Below are 22,449 nucleotides of genomic sequence, written 5' to 3'. Positions count from 1 at the left end.
AAACTGCTGACTATTTCTGTGGCTGTAAACCAAAACCTCTTAACCGAGATATGACGAAAATAAGTTTTTTTTTTTAAACTTCATGGTGGTCTTGAAAACGCGGCAGGTTTTACAAAGTAATGATGCAGATTTGTTCGAAATGATCTCAGGATTCCAAATTTGTAAATTTCAAAAGTAGCTTTTAATATGATCTTAGTTGTTAATTTAAATCTAACTTTTCGACCCTTAAAATCGCTGGAAGAGGCCCAAAAGTTATTTCGAAACTAAAAAGTAAATATACTTTTAAATATTTATCAGAGTCTTCTCTTCAATACGCAGCTTTTGAGACCTCTTACGATGAAATAGACTCGCAAAAAGAATTTATTTTTGCGCTTTTCTATTCAAAAAAGGGTATCAAAAGTTCTGCTTTAAATTCTGAACTCTATAAATAAATTAAATTTACGGGTCCATAGGAGAAAAAACAGAAATCATCATAAAATGACGGGACACTCTACTATCCATGACTATATCTTTTACAGTATGCGGTAACTGTGTCCCACTGAAATTCATACTTTTCGTCAGATAAAATCCATCCAAAATTTTCAGGCTTTAATTGCGAAGGGTTTGCTTGTGCAGCGTTTCGCCATAAGTGAGCAATGTAATGAGCTCTTTTGATTTGCTGATGCAGCTCAGTATAGCAAGGTGGTAAAGAGGAAGCGTCAAAATTTTTTAGATTCTTCTTTAAGAACGTTTCGGTAAGGATTTTTATTTTATAGTTTCGAAGAAACATTTGGAACCTAAGGTCATTCACTTTACTACTAGATGGAAAACCGTTGAGCCTACAATTAAAAGTACCTATTTGAAAATTCTTTTCGATGTCCACGAATTTGTCTTCCAAATCAGCAAATTCGGTTTGAAATTCGATGTTGCTTTCTAGTATTTTGTAAGGACGTTGCTTTCCTTACTTAAAAAATGCAGGATTATAGTCACATCCTGTTAAAGCGTGGAACTCTGCCAAAGCTTTGCATAAATTAAGGCCTAAGGATGTATGAAGTGCATTTACGCCTATTGTGTGCTTTTTTTCGGAGGCTCCGCATTTTATCCAAACTTGGCTTTTTATTTTGCTGAAGTAGCCTAATGGGGACTTTTCACGAGTCGGTTTTTGCCGTGCGGCGAAGCTTTTCGATTCGTGTGAACGTAAGTCGCAGGCGACTAAAGTGACAATTCCCATAGAAAAAAAGTCCCCATAACATTATAACAATTATATCAGTTTCTGAACACTGAATGACAATATTGGATTTATGTTTTGTATGCATGGTATAAGATTTTGGTGTCGGCCTACTCGTGCAAGGGTAAAGAGAAATCAGGACTCTCAGTCTGAATAACTATTCCATTTGCATCAACTTTGTATATATAACTTTGTACGTAGCTCAAGATAATTATTTTAATTAATTTCTCCTTCATTTTAATTCTTATAAAGGATGCCAGATCTTGATTTTTCCAGTTCGATATTGAGAAGAGGACAAGAGCTTGTTTAAATTTGTCGTTTCTCAAATCTTTGGTAAAATCAATTGTCCTTGCTTGTTCTGGATTCTGGACCAGAGATTAGATTTTCTTGAGAAAGCCCGGACTTATGGCTTGCCTACACTTGTAGAGCCTGATGCTCCTGATGGGACACCACCAAATTCAATCATTTTTTCGAATTCGCTTTCTGTTATTGTAATCTAAAAAGCATCACACTTTTCGAAATCTCGAACCTAGAGCATCCGAATGTATGGTTGTGGGTTTAGTTATTTAAAAATTACTTATTTTTTATTTGTTTCAACAAAAATAATGTGCACCAAATCGATAGAAAATATTGTAACAAACAATCAATAGCTTTATTTTTTGTCGTAGGACATTCTGAAACCGAGTTATTCCCAAAAACGATATTGTTGGGTGTTTTCGCACCGGTTTTGCATGCGTTCATTTATCAATTGCTTGGCCATCTTTGATGATAAAGAGCTGATTTTTTCTTTAAAATGCAGGACATGAATAGGGCTTCAAAATATGTTAGAAAAATGTCGATCCATGAAATAAAAACTGACAGTGCCTCTGTGCGCAAGGTAAGGTCCTTTTTTTCGACGCTTTGACTGGAGTATAGGTTCAAAATCAACCTTAAATATATGGTAACGACTAACATAGACGTTGAAGATGGCCTTGTCAACGGATCTACTGGAATTTTGAGGTTAGTTACAATGAAAGATAACAATAAGGAGGTAGACAAAGTATAGCTTGAATTTCCTGACGAGCAAGCTGTTGGTGTAAAGGCAAAACTGGCGGTAGCTAAATTTGTCGTCAACAACAAAATTGACAAAACATTGGTTCCAATATCAAGGAAAATGCATCCAATTAGCGTCAACACTACAAACCACTACCAAATAGTAAGGAAGCAGTTTCCACTTGTTCTTGCAGAGGCTCTTACTATCCACAAAAGCCAAGGGCAAACATATAGCTCTATATGTTTAGATCTGAGGAAAGCAAGATATATTCGGCGATCTATGTTATACGCTGCCCTAAGCAGAGTAACATCACTGTCAGGACTATAATATTTTACGAAAAGGCTCAGCAAAAGAAGAGGACTCAATTCTAACTGAGCTTGATCGCATGAGACATTAAAAGAAATTGGAATTAGCCTACAACAACTTTAACGATATAAAAAAAGACTTACTTGTTGCCTATCAAAATGCACAGTCTATTAAACGACACATTGGGTGCATAATAGCAGATAAATGGTATGGGAATTTCGACATTTTGATTTTTTCAGAGTCAAGCACAATTCCATCAGACTCAATAAATATAACTGGGTACACCTGCTTTTACAGATCTGATGGCAGCTTTTCTGAACGGAAACCACGAGGGCTAATGTGTTTCAAAAAGACAACAAAGGAAATAAGCAATTTATTGGCACTCCGACCAGGAAATCTTAATAGGCAAGAAGAGCATATCGATCTAGTAGCATTCGATGTAAGTGATACAAGAGTGATCACAGGGTATAAATCTCCATCAACACCTTTTTTTGAATTAAAGAAACATTTTACAGAATTTTTAAATACCATAGCTAATTTCGAAAACAAAAATACCGTTTTACTAGGAGATTTCAATATAAACATAATAAATGATACAAACAGTCCACTACACACCTTTTTGAAGAGCTGGAATCTAGTGTCAGCTTTAAAATTAGACGAGTCTACAACAGAATACAACACTCAAATTGATGTCATCTTTTCAAATATTAAAAATGTAGATTGTGGAACATGCGAAAGTATGTTCTCATACCATAAACCAATTTATTTTTAAAATTAGGCACAGAAATGTTCATATAAATGTATTTAAGAAAATTGCAAAATTGTATATATAGTATAATAAAAATTTAGTACATAGTTTATATTAAAATTGTATATATAATATAAATAAAGTTAATATTTATCTGTTTTCATTGTTATTTTATTTCCCTACCCTTTGTGTACATAATAAGATCTAAAAATTCCATTTAAACTATTTACCAATAATCTCTTCAAACCGATAACAATTTGTAGATACATTTGAAACAAATACGAGCACACGTCACTTTTTCATATATTGAAATTATAAAAATATTGATTTTATTTACATATAACTACTTCATATTTCTTTTATTATTTTTAAGGTATAGCTAGTGATTTTAATAATCGTTTTTTTAAATATATTATACTTAATTTTAAAATCAATGTAGATATTATAACTAATTTAAAATAGTCTTTTATCCTTACTCTATGAATAAGTAAAAAAAAAAACAAAATAAAAAAAATTAGTTTAGGTATTACTTTAAGTCATATCATAACATACTAATAATAAGAAAAAAAAAAAAACAAAAAAACAAAAAATAAAAATAAAAAACAAAAAAAAAATTAGCTTAAGTATTACTTTAAGTTATAACATACTAAGCTATAACCCTTCAAGCAAACAGGTCCGACCTCGGTCCGAATCCGCTCCGCCTAAGGCGGAGCTGAGTCCGACTTCGGATCAGAAACTGGTCCGAAGGCGGCTCAAATTAGTATGGAAATTATAATCACCGCGAAGTCGATTGCATATGTATTAGTGTGGTGAAAATCTCCATTCCGAGAAAACGGAGCCGAAGGCGGAACGAATGACGTCCGGCATTTTGACATCGATCGATACTCGAGTATCGAATATATTTGACATTTCTAACCTAAAAAATCCCTGTTTATTAATTTTCTTCACTGAAAATGTTTTTTTTTTATTTTAATGTTTTTGTAGCAAAAGAAATTACAATAAATACAATAAAATACATTTCATTTATTTTCATTTGTTATAACTTAAAGTGCATTGACCGTAATATTTAAGAATCCTTCCATGCTAGCTCTGCGTACATAAGACCCTATTCGTCATTTTCAAAGGCGATATCCTGGTAAATATTTGTTTAGTAATCTTATTTTGGAAAGGTATTGAGAAAATAAATAAAAACGCAGCTTACATCGTAAATCCCGAATCCAGGAATGTGTCTTGCGAATTCCACCAACCTTCAGGCGCTTCTTATTCCTTCCGACTGACAGGCCAGAGTTTCAACATCTACTTTAGCGTCTGAAAAAGTTTTGAAAATTATTTATTTATGGTCACCTTGACCATTTCAAAGGACTTACCTTTATTCGTGAAACATCTTCACGATATTGGTGGCTGGTCCAAATTGATGTGGTACACATGGGCAGGTGGTTATTAGATTGTTTGTCATTTTTCGACGAATAACCTTAGGTAGATTACAGCTTTGGTTGCTTCTCCAAGTAATTGCTCTGCTTAACGTTTGATTTTACTTCTAAGTTTTTAAGAGAGTTTGCTTTGACCTAATAGCCTTTGTCTCAAATCGACATGATGGTTTAAAAAACAACCAATTAATGTTGCAATATTCAAAATAGCAGCTAGTGAATAAACGTCGTCCCACATATTAGCGATTAAATTCATTCCTCCGTTGATGTCGTATCACTGTTAAATGCATTTTTTGTTTCGCCTTTGTCCAGCACATTATTTCCTAGAAGAAATATTTAAAGATTGACATTTATAACGTTTAAAGACAGAAATGCTATTCATTTGTATACAATAGTTATTTCACTAGGTCAATTTATAAGAGAATGGCTAAAGTAGTGCTAAGTTTAACTAATTTTTAATAAAAAAAAATATAGACAAAAGAAAATAATGATTAAAATGATAGGGACTAGGGACGTGATGTCAACAGATTGCATTTGTTTCCAAGTTGCATGTTTGTGGTTAAAATAATTATAATTATTAAGGTGGACTAAGTCACTTTTTGCCTGGTTTAAAGAAAACTTACTTAATAACCTATTATTAAGTAACGAATGGGACCAAAGGAGGTCCATGTTAAATAGTTAAAATTTCTCTGTTTTTATCCTATTAACCATGGTTTGCAAAACAAAAACAATTTTTATTTACATTACGAAATTCAAGTCGTGTATAAATATATGAATGAATTGAATCGTTTATTGTTAAAACATAATAAGTCCATTTTGTTAAACCGACAAAAGGATGATTTTGTTTATTATTATGAATTCAAATCTTAATTAATAGATACTTTGATATATAAGAATAATATTTGCATTTTAAGTTAAGATCAAACTTGTTAAATGTAAAAGATATGTTGTCAGAAACTTTCTTTGAGCAAATGGATATTTATTTATATATATAGTATTTTGAAAATAAACGATTTAATTAAAAAAAGTTGGTGTTTTCACAATTAAGAATTTTTATTTTGGAAAATGGTTTAGGTAACCTCAAATCGCACGTGGAAATTGATTTTCATTGCGTTAAGATAAAACATACAGTGCTGCTAAAAACATTCCGTGTTTTTTTTTTTGATTTTCACCAAATTTTGGAACAAAATATTATTTTTATATTTTTTCTAGGTCGTTTGTATATCAGTTAACCCTTTGCTCCCGGAAAAAAATACAAATATCTTGAAAAAAAATTTTGATATTTTCTAATTACGCACTAAAATTAAAAAATAATGATTGTACCAGTAATAACATTGCATAAGGAATGTTTTGAGCTGAGAGTACAAAAGGAGAAGTCCATTTTTTACTAAAAAAAACTATCAAAGTAATAAATGGGTGGTTTCATGCTGAAACCACTAGGAAGCAAAGGGTTAAGCAATTTCATCAGAAAATAGTGATTTTTAATGCATACAAAAATTTTATAAATTGAAAAATGAATTCGTCAGAATTTCAGCTGTGAAAAACTAACCAGATTTTTCAATGATTTCGATTCAGGTTGTTGATGTAACGGTTTTAAGCGTCACTTCAATACAATGGAAATGGTAGTGCAAAGTGCTTAGTTTAACACAATTAGCATTTATTTCTAGAGCAGTCCACCATACTGAAACACCGTAGTTAGAATCGGTCTGATTAGTGTTGTGTAGAGCCACTGAGTAATTTGAGGCTGAAGCCCCCATTTATTTACGGCAGTTTTATACTTTCTGACAACACAATCGATTAGTGTTTTGTGGAAACAATTTCAGAGCTAATGCTTTGAAATGTTGTTTTTCTTACTAAATATATATTATTCTTCAAATAAAATAGGTTTTAAATAGGAAAAAGATGTTAATTTTGGTAATTTTAAGGGGGGGCCGGAGGTAAAACACAAATAAAGCTTTAAAATTCAAGAGTTTCCTGTATTCGGCCCCCTTAAAAAGTGGGAAAAAAAATACATTTTTGAATCCTTTGATGTTATAACTTATTAACAATCAAAATTGTTTCTAAATTATTAAAACACAAAAATTTAAATAAAAAACATTCAATTTATTTAAGCTTCACCTATTAAAGTCAGTGGAAAATAAGAAACAAAGGCCGGATTTAGGAGAATCGGACTTTTCTATAAAAAAAAACTTTAGGAAAATATTTTTGGGAACTATTATTAACTTTTTTTTAAACATACCGAAAAAATAATAAATAAATGTCGAAAATGTTGATATTTGACGTTTCCTGTGCTTTATAAAGCCGGCCCCTTAAGGATTTTGTCTCATAAAATATATTTTATATCCTTAAGGGGCCGGCTACTAGCAACTCTACCCTACTAGCCCTGTTTCTTTGGGAGGTGGCAAAGTACTACTAGTAGTTTACTAGCGATTTTCAATGGAACGCACTTTCAACGAATTCAATACAAATCGTATCTACTCGGGAAGAAGAGCATAAGTAGATGATTGTACCAGATTAGATTAAAAAAAACATCTACTATTAGTAGACTACCACCTCCAATGGAATAGGGCTTCTACTGGCCAGTGTTTGTGCATTATGTTTTTGGACAGCGCTTCAAGCAAGAACGTTTTCTGAGGTCGACCCGGCGAACCCCACATGCGGAAAAGCCATAATGTATAACATGGGAGGGTTGTGATCTCATCCGAGATCATGACTATCGTCGGTAATGGAGAAGAAGATTGTCTATTGAAACCGTTTTAATTTTATTAAAACGGTTTCAATAGACGATCAGTTTTAAAACGGTTTCAATATGGCACGATTGCATTCTCATGCAATAGAATAATATAAAGTAGAATTAATAATAAAAATTAGAAAAAAATAAAAATATACTTACAATACTTTTTTTTAGAGATGAGGTTTTTATTTTTATTTTGTTATACTTTCTTTGATCTGGAATGTCCACTCAATAAAGACAGACTTTTTTATAGTAACTTTATTGAGATTTTTCTTTATACACTTTTTAGTTATGGATGGATTAATACATTATTATATCAACTTAAGATAATGAAATTACCAACTTATAATTGGTCTGGCTACACAAAATGGTTTGCTTGTTGTCTAAATTATGACAAATCAATTAAATAGAAAGAAATTAACACTACTTTTTTTACTTTTAGAATTGTATCCACTCAACAAGACACAGACTTTTTTTATTGTTTTATTAATTTTGACGTTTTGGTTTTGTTCTTTTGTGAAATATGGGGTTGCACTTGTCTCTATCATATGGTGTTTTCCTTTTCGCACTTTTTCACCACGATCGAGAATCGATTCTCGTTCGACTTTTGTGTTCATACACAAAAAGTTGCAAGTGTGTGAGTGCAACCCCGCTTTTCGCGGTCGGAGGTCGGAGTGTCTTTTCTGGACTCCGTTTTCTTGCTTGAAGGGAACTGTGATACTAAGGCTAAATCCGGTATTTTTTTTTTTTCGTTTTCTCTCCCAGAACTCAAGTAAAGAATTTTAAATTTCACGAAATAGTTTTTTTTTTTCAATTTAAATCTCTTCCAATTAAATTTTACCGCTCCAAAATTATACTAACAACCTTTATACTGACAAAACTTCTTAAAATTAATACACCGGGTTTCGCCTTGATCATAATTAATATATATGTTTGTATATTTACTTCACATTTAATTTTAATTATAGCATAAATATGTCTACTATTGAAGAAATCGTAAACGAAGAGGAACGTCAGTTGATATGTAGACTGATTGGAAGTTATGGCAGCAAAGGAGTTTCCATGAATGGTACCAACTAACTGCCAATTGAAAATAATAATAATAAATATTTTGATAAATTTATTTTTTAATTTTTAAAGCTTCATTCAAAACGATATTTGGAAGGAAGATTGAGAAAAAAATTGGTGCGAGAGTTATTAGAAGATGGGATCCTGTCGTTTACGGAATATAACAAAATAAAAGCCCCAGAATTTTATCACGATTCCAATTTATTTGAATTGGCAGTCCTCTGAAAAACTCCTATTATGTGTTTTTCAAAGGATTGCCAATTCAAGTAAATTGGCGATTAGAATGTTTTTAATGTGAAGTTGAAAGTAATTTACTTTTAATAATATTACTTTGACAGGACGGTTTAACCGTCACGTTGATTTTGTTGCAGAGTGATGCAGCTGGCTATTAGCTCTCTTCAAACGAATGAATTATAACGACCAGACGACCACGAAGAACAGAACTACTTTTTTTTTACAGTTCTTTACGATTAGAGTATATGTGTATACATGTATAGTAAGTGTACTGTGCTTTACCACTACATAAATGAGAATATGTTACTCTGATATGGTAAGTGTTAGCAGATGTGGATTTTACTGTAAATTTTTGGCCATATTTAGATTTTTTTGTTGGTTTCTTAAAGGAATTCTTTATTTTTTTTTTTGGGAAGTTTGCGGTCGTTCTAGTGTTCGTAGTTTCTTTACAGTAAAAACAACTGTTTATTACTGTTATACGATATTTAAACGGTTAAAAATGCGGAAATTTATAACAAGTTGCAGTGTATTTATAATTTGCAATTTAAAATTGTTACAATGGAGAGTGCAAGTGCTAGTGTTTCCAAAGCTTCAATCAAATCAAATCAACGCCTTCAAAACGTCAGAATATCAAAACGAAGGAAATTCAAAAAATGTGGTAAGTTTAAAAATAATGTACGTTTATTGTTATTTTTGGTTATATTTAAAGAAATTTGGTCAAACTTTATATTAAAATTAGCGACGAGCGTTTGGCAATAAAGTTTGCGGAGGAGCGGGGATTACTCCCAGCAAGCAGAAACTGCAAACTCCACCGTTGTCCAATGCCCATATATACAAAGGAACATTCCATAGGCTATTTTCGTTGCAATAAAGGCGTATGCAGAGACAAAAAAAAATTTTTTCGCGCTTCGGAAATCTGGTCCGAATAAGCTAGGATACCGTTGCAAAGAATTTTTTTTGATGTATTGTTTTGCTAAGAAGCACACCTGCGATACTGTCCGGATTGAGGATTTCAACTCACCGGACAGCAGTATCTCTACACGAACAACCGCAGACTGTTACGGTTACTGGTGTGAAGTAACTGTCGACTAATTCATGGCTAACCAAGAGCAGAGCGGTAAGATTGGCGGCCCTGGACGCGTCGTTCAAATTGACGAAAGCAAATTTGGACGACGCAAATATAACAAAGGTCGGCGTGTGGATGGCCATTGGGTGCTAGGAATGATTGAGCATGTGTCTGAAGACCTTGAAGACATGTACACGTTGGTACCACCATCCGTACGGACTATTGGAAGGCCTACGACTGCCTAACTGATCATGGGATCATTCACAAAAAGGTGAACCATAATGATACCGATAACCCCTTTGTCGCAGTGGCGAGTGGTCAAACGATCATTCTACAATGATAGTTAAAACCACGAGTTTTGTGACTGGGTTGAAGAGTACCAGTGCAGGAGGAATTAAAAAAAAAATGGAGGATCCATTCGACGATCTGATAAAAGCAATAAAGTTTACGTATAATAAATTTTAAGTGTGCCAAAAAAATAAATTAATTTGTTAACAAATACTTGTTGTTTACTTTTGGAAAAGTTAATTGATCCCGATTTCTCGATTATGGTATAGGTATGAAGTTCATGGCGTATAAAATTTACTTACTCGCTATTATATGTGTACATTTCCGCAGCAGTACACCACTCTGGTTATGTCGAGCTGTATTCAAAGAATTTTAGATTATTTAAAGAATTTGGTATTTCTTCATGCACTTTTGTTAAGGCCTTTTCTATTTTGCTTTCTTTTTTTTTCTATATCTACCTTACATATATTTTTTTTACTTGCTCTATAGGGCAAGTATTGATTTCGTGTCGAAAAAAAAAAAATTGAGGTTTTAATCAAAACCAACATTACGATGATGGAGAATTCCGAAAAAGTGGGTCCCGCAATTCCGTCCGTGCGTCTGTGCGTCCATCTGTACACATTTCCACAGCGTAAACGGGTGGATGGATTTTCTTCAAATTTGGTACAGATGATTTTTATGGAATTCTGAAAGTTGTTTTTTTTTGTTTTTTTATATCTCGTTTAGAACGTATACCTCCCATACAAAAAAATACGATATTACGAATTTCTCGAAAACGGCTCTAACGATTTTGATTAAACTTTGTATACGTAATATTTAAAGCAGTGGCAATAAAACTGCATTTTTATTTTTTCTCAAAAAAGTCAAATAACAAAAAAAAATTTTTCATTTAACAAAATTTTGCCCTAAATGTCGGCTCTTCCCCAATATCAATTTTTTTAAAATTTATATCCAGCTTTTAAAATCTACAAGTAGACTAACATAAAAGTGCTTTGAACTGCAAGAGCAAGTACGTGCGACCCCAGTCGTGAATTTTTTTTTTCATCGACTTGTTTTTTTTTTTTGCTCGATATCAAACAATGCATACACAATAAATGGCCACTATTTACAATTTTATTTCTTTAGGTATTTATACGCTTAATTATTTTCTTTTTCTTTCCATTTTAACTTATAATTTTTAACTTTTTATATATAGACTTTAGCCTTTTTTATACACTTTTCCCTTAAAAATTTACTTAAAACTATTAATTTACAAAAAAAAAAACTTAAAATTAAGAACAAAAACACAACATACGAGAGGGCGAAAGGAAAAATTACTTTTCTTTTCTTCTATATGGAAGAGGTACACGGGGACACAAATAAAAAAGGGGGAAAGGGCTGCGAAATAAACCTGTATAAGGCGTAAAGATGACGGGAATTCGAACCATTTTCAAGTTTGAACGAAGCTATACGAAAAATTAAAAAAAAAATATACAAAATGTAATTAGCTTTTTTATAATTACACCGGCACACAAAAAAAAAAAGTGTCATGAACCAGAAACCAGACCTATCTTTCTATATGTTTTTGGGCACGCTGAATCCGAATTTGAAGTCCGTTTGGCCCCATCACCCTCCAGTTTTGAGCTGTGAGTGCATTTTGTTTGAATTTTTATGACTTTTTTGGAGTTTTTTGCATTTTTCTCAAAACTGAAGGGTGACCGGGCAAAACGGACTTGAAAATCGGATTCAGCGGTCCCAAAAACATATAGAAAGATAGGTCTGGTTTCTGGTTCATACAACTTTTTTTTTTGTGTGCTAGCACTGTCGCGACATGTCGCTGTCATACCCGGCACACACGGTGATGTCTGTTATTGTTGTTTTTCCGTATATTTTGTATTGCAGTTTGTTGTTGTTTTATGTGAAAGTTTAGTCTAGGAAATTGATTTTGTTGCTGGTTAGTGGAGGGGAGAGGAGTGTGGATAAGGATGAGTCGATAAGGCGGTGAAACTACTTTACCGTGGCAGAAACATATGGAAAAGGAACACAGGGATAAAAGGAAAGAGTGTCTACTCCCGAGAACGTGGCCTGCTTGCTATGCACAGCGTCAGCTCGTCGGATGTGGGGGGGATCTTATTCCCGGAAGTAAACGATACCAGCAGCCAAAAACACAAATCAGGCCGGTTTACTAAAAACAAAACTCAAAATTTGGCTCGGACGGACGTTCACCACCCCAAGGGCACTGCACGTGTTAGTGCAGTATGGCCTTTACCCACCCAACCATGAAAATTCTTCGGCCATGGTTGGATTCTCCCAAATAAATTGTCGTTCCAGCAGAATCAGGTCCTCACCATCGTTGACGATCGGCTACCATCCGCACCCCTGGAAATTTCTTCAAAACATCATGGTTTAAATTTTATGAAACCAAAACAAAACCAGTAAAAAGATTTCTTTTTTCGACCTTTGGCGTCATTGAAGTTTATTTTAACATTTTTAAATCTAATAAATCCAAAAAAGAAATTAATAAAGAAAGAAATTAAACCAAATTTATCAACAAAAAAAAATTGAATTAAAACAAAAGTAAGAAAGAAAAATGCGTATAAGAACCCTTCCTCTGAGTCTATTTACTATCCACCCAAAAATCACTGTTACCCTTTGCGGTTATAAAGTTATTTTTAGACACCAAAACGAGCCTGGATTGCCTACCCCTAGAGAATTCTTTGGAGGTATATTTAACCCTAGGATACCCAAACACATATGTCTCGCGTTGACCCCTTTGAAATGGTTTTTATCACTTACAGAATTATGAATTTTAATTAAATTTGGGTAATTTAAGGAAATAAAAAAAAATTAATAATAAATTATAATTTAAGTTAAACTTTGACGCCGATAAAAAGTAAATTTTTAATAAATAAAGGCAAACACAAACTAACATAGTTTTAACTATCCGAATATTGTTGGACACGTGATGATTTGGGTGAACTTTTCTTTTTTTATTTTAATTTGTATTTTTTTTTGTTTTATTTTTCTGTTTACAACAACTTACTAAGCCTTTATTTTTGGTATGTAAGTAATCGCTTTTCTTTCCTTTTTCGTTTTAGGTTGTGTAGTGGGTGTCTTTCAACCGACGGGCCGGCGCGCGCTCAATCAAGCCGGGGTGCTTCAGTGGACAGCGACTAACTCCCTTTCCAAAACTTTTGAAAATTTCTGGATCTTACCAGTGCAGATGCTGCTCATGGTATAAAAATAGAAGGTATGATCATTAGAAAATCTAAAGTATAGAGAACTGTCAAATGAAAAAAAAAAAAGATGGCTACTTAGTGTTTTGACAGCCCAGCCCATTGAAATTGTTGTTGTAAACAAATTTGTCTTGGAAATTGTTGTTGCTTTTGACTTTGCCAAATGCCAGACGTCAAAACACTATTACCCCATTTTGTAAGATGGCGGCTCTAATGATCATACCTTGTCTTTTTATACCATGGATGCTGCTGACTTACGAGTCCAAACTCAGTTTTTGTTTTTTCTTTTCACAAAAAAAAAGATGTTGTAAAATAATTTTTACGATAATCTGGGACCGCCAAAATATCAACCACTTTTATTATTTTGAAAATTTTTTATTTGTTCACCACAAAAGCCTAGCTAATGTATTTCCAAAAAAAATACCAAATGGAAGTATGAACTTTTCACAACTCTTGAATTTTTGCGTTTTATTTTTAACTAAATAAATTTTATTTAAATTTAATTCAATTTAATTTTTTTCTTTTTTTTGTCTTAAAAAAACTTTGGCAGCAATACCTCAACCGAACTGCTTCTAATCTAATGTAACTCAATGATATAAATATTATATTATTATAGATACATATTATAATTTAAGATACCAAATAAAAATTCTGCCTAACAGTAGGTACTCTCAAGTTCAATCTGATTCTAATGTTTAAGGGGAGAAGTTTGATTTGAAATTTTGGATGTATATAAAATACTTCGGGAGGCTAATTTACTATAGGTTGAGATGGAAGATGGCCGACGGCGAAAAAAAAAGAAAATATATAATATAATGTACATATGTTTTTGTTTTCGCAATAAAGGATCATTGTCATTATACATTTGTCCCCTTAATCGTATATCATCAAAAATATCAGAAGAAAAGTCTTCAGATTTGGTATTGTATACATATAAAGGAATCGGTATTCATTAAATTAAGAAGAGCATTTTCATTATATTTTGGTTCGATATAGACATAGTGGAATTCATACATAAGAATTTTTGAAAGCTCAAGTTTCAAGTACTAGAAACCTAGATAAATCGGCTTCTTCAGTGTTACATTGCATTCATTCATTTGGATAGCGAGACATTGCCCATCCATATAAATTATTGGCTATATATAAACTAAGTATGAGGACGGGTTTTCATAGTCATAAGGCTCAATAAATTTATTATTATCTATGACTGCATTGGGTAAGAGACCACCTCTTATGCCATTTTGAAAGAAATTTTACATTTCAATGTCAGTCAAGAGTTCAAGTAGCATTTTCGTCACTTTTAATATAGCATCCCAATATAAACCAGCACTTGAATAGTAGTGACATGGATTCAAAGAGTATCTACATTTATCGTCGGCGTAAAGCTAAATTGTTGTAAGTGCGAAATCCTATGAACTTAGAATAATTTTGCTTTACGCCGACAATATGTTTGGAAATTTTGCTGAAATTTTCAAAAATATCAGCTAACATCACAACACCACTTTTAAGCTAAATTACTTTATAATTTTCTTAGATTACGGCAGTTAGAATGATTCCATATATTAATTGTCAACTGATAATTTTCAATAAAGCATTTCTCATTCGTGATTTTGTTAAAAAATTTAACTCTTTCAGGAGAAGGCATGGCTTAGTAATTTTTTGCCAAGAATCCATAAAATCATATGGAAATACTCCTTTTCTCTTATTCCAGAATTTGCTCCGTTTCAAAGCATTTTCCGGTTATAACGAAGTCTGAAGGATTTCTAGCTTTCACTCAAAGAACGAAAGAGTCTAAGAATGTAAGTTCTGTTGAATGTTAATTATTCAACAGATTTTTTTTTAGAAAAAGAAATATACTTTTCCTTATTCTAAGGTATCACTTTAATCTCACTTTCGATTTCTTGAAGCGATTTGAAAAACAAATGTGCATCATAACCAGATAAGATATGGACCAAAACTGGCACTTTATATATAAGGTTACAAAGATTATGGGCTGACCCCCTATATTCGCCTGTTTATGGACAATGATCCCTTACCTTGATTTTTCCAACGTTAATCTTTTTTCCGCATATTGTTGCCTTCATCTATGTTGACTGCATCTCTGTGAGTGGTTTCATCAATGTCACGCTTCTGATGTGTTCGCTGTACTGGTTCATGGTGTCTTGAGCTAAACTGTGGATGAATTCACTCGCACAATGTTCTCGTATATCTAAATAAATAAATCAAAAATATAAGGATAAGAAAATAATGAAAGCATTTCATATAATATGAAAATGCACAGGGAACATGTTCTTGCAGGTTTGTTTTCGAAGAATTGGATAAATCAGTTAAACAAGTTTCAATTGGTTTCTGTATGCATTCAAAATCTGCTAATGTTACAAATAGAACAATCATCTGTTTGTCATAAATATCAAATTTGATAATTTTGGCTTTCTTGTCCGAAAAATTTTTTGGTAAAGATAAATAATCTTGATGTACTCAAGCTGGTATTTGTTAATGTTGATTTCCACTGAATTTATTCTTCGAGATTTGGTGGACCATACAGCAAAGAGGATAATAAACAGCCTAGACAACAGGGAACTACAAGTCCTATCAACACAATTAAATTTGTTAAGCAAATGGGGATGCGATGGGTCTTCTGGGAAAAGTGCATACAAACAAAGAATAGTTTCAGAAGATGGTGAAGTAGTATCTGACGCGAACATGTTTATGGCATCACTAGTTCCACTTCGTCTAAGAAGTGATTTAAACGAACATTGGAAGAATCCAAGGTCGTCATCTATTCACTTTTGCTGACCGATAATGTTTAAATACGGCAAGGATTCCAGAGCAGAGATATTATTCAGACAACTGTCAGCAATATAAGGAACCAAATAAAAAATCTAGCACCAACTGGAATCACACTTAACGAAGAAAAAAAAATGTTGTTTCGACATGAATTCTTCCTGACTATGATAGATGGAAAAGTTTTAAATTGAAATTCATTGGTATAACAGCCCTGAAAATTTCCTTCAAATAAAAAAAAAATTGAACCGCTACCTCAACCCGTTCAAAAGTTATGATTTTTGCAACGAGATAAGTCATTTTAGACAACCGTGCGCTGCCGGCACGATATCAATGTCGATTTTTCACATCTTCATTACAACGCCTTAACGAAGGTCTGTACCAAAATTCAGCCCAATAGGAATTTTTCCACAGATTGGGGATACAAATACCTAAAATTACTGTACTATTTGCTTATTTTACAATAGATAAAGAAAACAATTTCCCTTTTTTGTGAGAATTAATGTATGCATTGCAACAGAAACAAACTGAACCCTTTTTTTGATCTTATTTTACAGCATGCTCCCCCAGCATGCCATGGTCCACTTCGATGCACATTCATGTCCTAACCCATTCCTTTTCAGAAATCCCTATCCTGTTCCAGATCCGGTTTTCCTTTTCACAATTCCTATCCCGAGGTCGTCATCCTATTGCCCCGTTACAAATGTATTACCACTATTTTCATTGACTCTTAAACTAACGCATCTCTAAAAATTGAGAAATTCCTCACGAAATCCCACTCTGAGGATACAAAACAAATTTTAAAAGCGATGCAAGTAAATTATTATCATCTCGTTACAAATGTGATGAAAGAAGTATAGAAGAAAACCAAAAATTAAGTTGTATAACTTCCATATTTAGATACACCATGTAAAACAATCGATGACTTAAAAAATTTCGTTCGAGAAAGGGAAGAAGATGACAAGATGAGCCTGCTCAACAAAATGCCGGACCAAACCCTAGACATATTTTAAAGGTCTAGGTAGTTTAAAAGCTATTTTTAGTGAGAAAGTTGCGGCCAAATATGATTTCTACGGCAAAAATCAAAACTTTGAAATGCAACATTACGACAGCATTGCCATTGTTGAAGGTTATGATGAATTTTTTTATTGTTTATCCATATCTTTTCAACTTTGATTGCTGAATTCCAGAATGTACAACAAAAAAATTGCCGTACACCAGGATATCTGACATTAAAGGGAATATTGCAAAATGGTTTCACTATGCTAAAGATAGAATACAAAAAAAAGGAAAACAAATATAAGAAATTTTGAATGTTTCTTTAATTGTTTAGATATTTGTATTTGCAGCACCCGTTGATGCTGCAATATTTTTTAAAAATGTATAACCATTCCTTACCTCAGACAAAGGGTGAGTATATTGTCTTCAGTTAAATTGATATCTGACTGTAGTCAATGATAAACAATGCTAAAGCTGTTTTATTCTCTAATTTCAGATTCTGAAGACTTATTCTCGATTTTAATTTGCACAAAAATTGTTATTGTTTCTTGTTTGTAAGGTTTATGTGTACAAGGAGTATGTATATAGATACGTAGAATTTTTTCATAGTTTACTTTAGACCACAGAAACGTTTGTACAAACAAGAAAGAAAAAATGGAAGTTGGAAACGATTACGAACACTATAGAAGATTCCAGGACATTGGGAGCTTGCAACGTTTTATCCAAACAGGAAAAAAAACAGTGCTCGGAAACGTCAGAGAAGGAATTAAAGTACGAGCATTAGAAGGCTTACAAAAAATATGAAAATATCGGATCTTGACGGTCTTCCTAATATGGCAAGATTCAAAATTAACCTAAAATATATGATTACACGTAACATAGTCGTTGAAGTTGGCCTTGTTAACGGATCTACAGGATATCTAAGGCTTCTTACCTACCATGAAAAACAACAACACGGAAATAAACAAAGTTTGGCTTAAATTTCCTGATGAACAATCTTTTGGTTTAAAAGCATAACTTGTAGTAGCTAAATTTGTCCTGAATAACAACATTGACAAAATATTTGTTGCAATATCTAGAAAGGTCCATTCATTTTGAACCAAACTACTTGGTGAAGACCTTATATGAGCTACTCATCTGTTCACACCAAGGTGAGCCTAGCGACACACAATAAGATCTTAGAGCTTTCCATAAGGCGACTGGAGATCACCGCCGCGGCGCACCGGCATAGTAAAAGAAAATAAAAACAGGAGCATGTCAGTGTCGATTAATTGCAAAAACGTTTCGCGAAATTTTGAGCATTATGGAAGTACTTGCCAACACCAACGCAACGCCACTAAAAATCCGAGGAAGCATTCACGTCAAAAATACCGTCTTGGATAAAATAAAGTATGACCGACTAAGATCATGGTATAAAAAGACAAGGTATGATCATTAGAGCCGCCATCTTACAAAATGGGGTAATAGTGTTTTGACGTTTGGCATTTGGCAAAGTCAAAAGCAACAACAATTTCCAAGACAAATTTGTTTACAACAACAATTTCAATGGGCTGGGCTGTCAAAACACTAAGTAGCCATCTTTTTTTCTTTCATTTGACAGTTCTCGATACTGAGTTTTTTCTAATGATCATACCTTCTTTTTTTATACCATGGACTAAGATGTTACTTTCATGTACATAGAAGAAACCCTGAGAACCCAATTCAAACGAAGATAGCATACGACATTTGAAAACAATCGCAATGAAAAGGCAGGCCCAAAAACTCATGGAGAAATTAATGACAATAGCAATGTTCTTTTGAGCGATGTTCCTTCGTAGTCGGAGATCAAAGAAGCGCGATAAAGTTGCTATGATGTTTCACCATCAACGAGAGAAACGTGTTTTGTAAAATCTACCACCCATGGGTATTGGTGGTGTTGAACACCAGGATTTTGGGAGGCTACCAAAAATGAGGTTATGCCAATGCTTTGGACAACATTTTCACTTTCCGCGTTTTTTTTTTTTACTTCCATCGACGACAATCACCAATGACTATGAGTATTCAGCAAACTCATTATCTGCAAACACGCTTATCTGTTCGCCTAACAAAAGTCGATAAAGAAAGACATGAAATATTTATCTTTATCCTTATCAAATTATGGTACAAGCGAGGAACTTAGTACCAAAATAAATATTGAAGGACCAAGTGATGCTGTAAAAGTCTGGCGGCCGCCGAAAAAATTATGCATCTGACAATCTGTACAACAAACAACAAGAAGTCGTGGCCATCGCGTGAAAGAAAAGATGTGTGACCCCCTGTAATGGACTATATCTACAAGTAGAACTTGCCTGTGCCGAAGATCTTGTGGTGGATATAATATAAAATAAACATTATATAAAATAAAATAAACATTTTATAAAATAAAATAAAACATTTTATAATACTCCAAAATAAAATCGCATCGCGATTTTAAATCGTTTACGCGAACGCAACCGCATACTTCTGTTTCAAACTTAAAGTTTCATTTTCTGAACGCTCACCAAAACAACTTAACGAAAACAAAAAAACAACTGTCAAACTTTTGTCTGTCATTCATTCATTCGCTTTCCATTTCATCACTCATGCAGTTCATACTTCAATTTTCAATTAAATTATAAAAACTATTAAATTGTGTGCTGGTGCAATATTGCTCCCAACCTAACTTAAATTATATTGTTAAAGTATTATTAAGAATAAGTAAAATAAAAATCTTAAAAACTAAAAAGTGTTTCGTCGTCAAAAAAGAAAAAAGAATAGCAATACAAATACGTGCTATATTGGTGACCCCGAATCAAAATTTTTTTTCTTTTTCTTCGCCATCGATACGACGCCATTTGCCGCATATAGAAAGTGCAGTTTTAAAACTGTTGTAGGACACGCTACAGTTATAACGGCATACAACATCACGCTTTCAATTGAAACGAAAGTTTTTCAACAAAGCCAGCGAGTTTCAACAACATTTTTTTTGCATCGAGTGCCACCAACGACAAGAACATATTTGTGCAGGCATTTTCGAGAAAAATTTCACGAATAAATTTGCCAAGCGTCACTGCACAGTCAAATACGTGCTATATATATATGAATACGTCCCATCATTTGTTGCCACAAAAATTTTCACCATCGCTTGCTGTTGCTACCGCTTGCTGTTGCTACCGCCCATTTTGGCGGTTGCCGATTATTGTTGCCCATCGTTGTTGCTGTTTGCTGCCAGTTGTTGTTGCTAACCGTCGTTGCTTGCCACCCACTACCACTACTGTTCGTCATTGCTGCTACCACTTTTCCAACGTTTCCGTCGTCACCACCAACGATTGTCGCCATCGATCAGTGTTGCTACCAAAGCGCATACAGGTGCTTAAGCAGGCACCGCCTCGCAACCGCTCGCCACAAAAGGTTTTACCAATCATCTCACAAAAAAGACACGCTGCAACACATTTTTTTTCCGCAAAGTTTTTTTTTTGGAATAAATAACTTTGCCGCCATTTTTTTTTACAAGTTTTTTTCTCCCAACAAATAACTTGTCAACATTTTTTCCAAGTTTTTTTCCGAAACAAAAACTTGCCTCATTTTACAACAAGCTGCATCAACGCCATCAGCGCAAAATCCTGAAACTCATCAGCGCCCAACTAGAATACCAGTTCAAACGAAAGCAGCATCATCTTGTACACCGGCTCAAAATTTCAACTTGCCGGTAGCCTTGTTCCTGGTATCCTGGTTCCTGAATTAAAAATTTTTTTTTGTGAAAAATTGTACAGGTGAGAGTTAATTGCAACACCACACACACACATACAAATAAATTTCCAGTAATTTTATATCTTTATAAAATACTTCTCGATTTTTAACTTTTTATCGGAACAACAGTTTTGACAGTAATTTTTTTAATTTAATATTCTTTGCGGTTTAAGCTTAATACTAAAAATAAGAAACTAAAGCGGAAAGGTTCGTGCAAACTTTTTTTTTGCAAAATTTTTACGATTCTTTTGGAATTCATTCGGAATTTCAATTTCATTTCAAGTTCTGATTTATGAAAGTAATCAAAATTGAAATGCCTGGTGATATTCAATCAAGTGGTCAAAATGGATCAAACGTAACGGATCCACCACCACCAACGGTACAATCGAGTCCCCCTCCGGTAGAAGTAGAGTCAATTAGAGTTCGACTTCCTACATTTTGGAATTCCAATCCGGTCACATGGTTTATCCAAGCAGAAGCACAATTTACAGTGCATAGAATAACCAGTTCTGAGACAAAATACTGTCTCACGGTTGCTGCTTTGCCACCAGACACCTGTGACTCGGTAATTGACATTCTTTCAAATCCACCTAATACAAACAAATATCTCGCACTTAAAACAGCACTCGTAGAACGCCATTCGGTTTCCGAAATAAAACGTTTAGAAACCCTCATTGACAAAGCGGACATTGGTGATCGAAAACCATCGGAAGTTTTACGTTCGATGAAAATGTTAGCCGGTACCTCTTTTAATGACGATATCGTCAAAAATTTGTGGATGCGTCGATTACCACAACCAATTAATATCGCCTTACTATCGGTCGGTCAAAAATCTCTAGAAGAATTATCATCTCTCGCTGACAAAATTTACGAAGCTTCACAAAATACAAACATTTGTAGTGTTTCCACTGCTCAGCAAGATAATAATTCTTCTAATGAACTTGAACAAAGGCTTAGTAAAATTGAGTCGATGATTGAAGCAATTTCGTTCGATACCCGTTCACGTAGTAAAAATAGAACTTTTCAAAATAATAGAAGCAGGAGTAGTCGTTCACACAGTCGTGCAAATTCAAATTTAGGGTCGAACATATGTTGGTATCATAGACGGTTTAGGAAAAATGCTAAAAAATGCGACAAGCCCTGCAACTTTGATAAAAAGAATAACCCAAACTAGTTCAACCTGCTGTTGCAGCGGCAAACATGCAGTGTATTTCAGCTCGCCGCTTATTCATTAAAGATAAAACTTCCAATTTCACTTTTCTTGTTGATACGGGGGCGGATCTGTCAGTTCTTCCTCATAACAATAAAAGAGGATCAACATCTCAAAATCCTTTGTTTCTACTCTCAGCTGCTAATGGAACTTCAATTCCAACATTCGGTTCCAAATTATTAAATCTCGATATTGGCCTAAGGCGAAATTTTGTTCACTCCTTCATTTTAGCCTCAGTAAATAGACCAATATTAGGAGCCGATTTTCTAGCAAAGTTCAATCTATTAGTAGACACAAAAAACAAAAGATTAATTGATCCCCTCACAAAGCTCCATACTTACGCAACAGCTATAAGATCTGACGATCCAACCCCAAAACATTTT

General features: G+C 33.5%; 1 long non-coding RNA gene across 2 annotated transcripts; it reads right to left on the bottom strand.

The window, feature by feature from the left end:
* Positions 1-4,375: 4,375 nt before the first annotated feature.
* On the bottom strand, positions 4,376-17,899 carry LOC129906504 (uncharacterized). 2 transcript variants are annotated; one of them, XR_008770808.1, is made up of 4 exons: positions 7,615-8,511; positions 4,662-5,044; positions 4,496-4,602; positions 4,376-4,426 (listed from the first exon to the last, which is right to left on the bottom strand). It is a non-coding gene; the product is annotated as an uncharacterized LOC129906504 (long non-coding RNA). The 2 variants fall into 2 exon arrangements; XR_008770809.1 differs by lacking the exon at positions 7,615-8,511 and adding an exon at positions 15,363-17,899 and having other exon boundaries at positions 4,388-4,602.
* Between the last annotated feature and the right edge of the window lie 4,550 nt (positions 17,900-22,449).

The sequence above is a fragment of the Episyrphus balteatus genome, chromosome 1, assembly GCF_945859705.1.
Source record: "Episyrphus balteatus chromosome 1, idEpiBalt1.1, whole genome shotgun sequence".
In the NCBI taxonomy this organism is placed as follows: domain Eukaryota; kingdom Metazoa; phylum Arthropoda; class Insecta; order Diptera; family Syrphidae; genus Episyrphus; species Episyrphus balteatus.
This window is presented reverse-complemented; position numbering and strand designations above follow the sequence as displayed.